This window comes from Dysidea avara, chromosome 5 (assembly GCF_963678975.1).
Source record: "Dysidea avara chromosome 5, odDysAvar1.4, whole genome shotgun sequence".
NCBI lineage: Eukaryota > Metazoa > Porifera > Demospongiae > Dictyoceratida > Dysideidae > Dysidea > Dysidea avara.
The window spans coordinates 2,248,525-2,251,035 of record NC_089276.1 but is presented as its reverse complement, the minus strand read 5'-3'; the positions used below and the strand labels follow the sequence as shown (position 1 = coordinate 2,251,035).

Below are 2,511 nucleotides of genomic sequence, written 5' to 3'. Positions count from 1 at the left end.
ACTTATATGCTATTGTGTGGTAGCGATTGGTAGAGCTATCCTTGAACTATCCCGTGATATAAGCAGATTAGATTTTTATCAGCTACAGTTGCAGCTATCGCCCTTTCCCCAGACGTGGTAACTTGACGAATCGTCGGACACAAAATTGCAATTATAATTCCGGACACAGCAACTTATTGCAATTACTTTGGCAGTTTTTGAGTTTAAGTATAGTACTAGCTAAGAAACATTTGAAAACAGCTATTTAGGCACCTGTGTAGAGTGATTTTTTAGCAATTCGAGATGGAAATAGTAGCTACCACATATAGCTACAATACATTAGGCCTAGAATAGCTACATAAAATTGCTCAAACTTAAAATATTTTATATATTTGAACTTACTTGAGACAAGGGAGGTAAGAAATAAACCACAACAATGCACAGGAGGTCGCCACTGCTTTATCGCCTTAGTGACTGTTCTATTTGAGTATATTAATTTAACGCAGTTTTTAAACTGGTTTTCGCACTAATGCACCCTTAGATAGTCTGCATATACATAAAATTATACTATTGATGCAATTAATGAAGTTTAATTAATATAGCATTTAATATACTCTAATAGAACAGTCACTAAAGCTATAAAGCAGTGGCGACCTCCTGTATATTTTTGTGGTTTATTTCTTACCTCCTTTGTCTCAAGTAAGTTCAAATATATAAAATTATTAAGTTTGAGCAATTTTATGTAGCTATTCTAGACCTAATGTATTGTAGCTATATGAGGTAGCTACTATTTCCATCTCGAATTGATTAAAAATCACTCTACACAGGTGCCTAAATAGCTGTTTTCAAATGTTTCTTAGCTAGTACTATACTTAAACTCAAAAAATGCCAAAGCAATTGCAATAAGTTGCTGTGTCCGGAATTATAATTGCAATTTTGTGTCCGACGATTCGTCAAGTTACCACGTCTGGGGAAAAGGCGATAGCTGCAACTGTAGCTGATAAAAATCTAGTCTGCTTATATCACGGGATAGTTCAAGGATAGCTCTACCAATCGCTACCACACAATAGCATATAAGTTGCATGGGAAGGGTAGAGATGGAGGAGTCCGAAAGAACGTTACTTTGTCCGAGCATCCGTTTTTTTGGACAATGGCTTTCGAAGGTCACTGCAGCCACACGATATAACCAAATCCTTTTAAATTTTATGCATGGAGGTTATAGTGATAGGTCTTCATAATAGTGCCATAAATGATCGGCTCTCATTGTTCTTCTAGGAAATATCGCGTCCAAAAACTCATGGGGGTCGAAAATACATGAGCTGCTCTAGTATATAATAAAGATATCCGAGGTCGCCACTATCTCAGCGAACACGAAGATGTTGTGTACTAAAGATATTCGAGGTCGCCACTATCTTAGCGAACAAGGAGAGGTTGTATAGTAAAGATATCCGAGGTTGCCACTGTATCAGCGAACACGAAGACGTTGTGTACTAAAGATATTCGAGGTCGCCACTATCTCAGCGAACACGGAGAGGTTGTATACTAAAGATATCCGAGGTTGCCACTGTATCAGCGAACACGAAGACGTTGTGTACTAAAGATATTCGAGGTCGCCACTATCACAGAGAAGCAGAGAGAGGTTGTGTACTAAAGATATTCGAGGTCGCCACTATCACAGAGAAGCAGAGAGAGGTTGTGTACTAAAGATATCAGAGGTCGCCACTATCTCTGCGATTAAGAACAGTTTACATGAAGGGAAGTGAAGGCGCTGTTATCTCAGCGTAATATCATCTTTTAACCCAAAGTGAGAGGTAATTGCAGCAATACACTGTCATCAATTTTTCTTTAATAGAAACGTGTTTGTGGCGATTTTAATTTGTTTAATACTAAAGGTCACAGCATCCAATATTCTTCACTAGTATGAACTCCGCTAAATGGTGTGTTAGGATCCTGCTTGCAGAAGTCTAAATTTTACAGGAGGGCTCCTGAACCCCCCCGGAACCCCCCCTCCCTACGCCCCTGGTACTGTATGCTATACTACATGTATATTTAAGATAAGGCCACTCCAAGTCATACCTTAGTTTCTGGTCACTCCCAAGCCTACAAATGGATGCGGGCGGGCGGATGATCAGGACTTCAGGACTATAGACTCTACTGTGACAATATACTGTATGGTATTATTATTTGCTCAATTTAGCAAATTCATGTTGATTTTGGTTTTAGTCAAACTTAACCAACAACATAAGTAGTTGTGCTTCGGCCAAAAATGCACTAGGAAAGTTGTTGATGGATCATGGCTAGTTATACACTGATGTATAGCATTTAAGTATATTTATTTATTTATTTAGAATATACTATAGGAAATGTTTTGCTCATGTAGCTACTTATGCTTTCCAAGTGAAATAAATGTCTCATTAGCTATGTCAGGAAAGTATTACTATGACTTATAGCTAAGTTGTTCAAATGATCATGATACACAATGAAATTTAATTTCTATTTTCACATCAGAAATTCTTCATTCAAATGTGAAGT

At 37.6% G+C, this 2,511-nt stretch overlaps 1 long non-coding RNA gene across 1 annotated transcript; it reads left to right on the top strand.

The window, feature by feature from the left end:
• Positions 1-1,339: 1,339 nt before the first annotated feature.
• LOC136256761 (uncharacterized) lies at positions 1,340-1,910 on the top strand. Its single transcript, XR_010701634.1, has 3 exons — positions 1,340-1,484; positions 1,642-1,783; positions 1,832-1,910. It is a non-coding gene; the product is annotated as an uncharacterized lncRNA (long non-coding RNA).
• Positions 1,911-2,511: the final 601 nt, after the last annotated feature.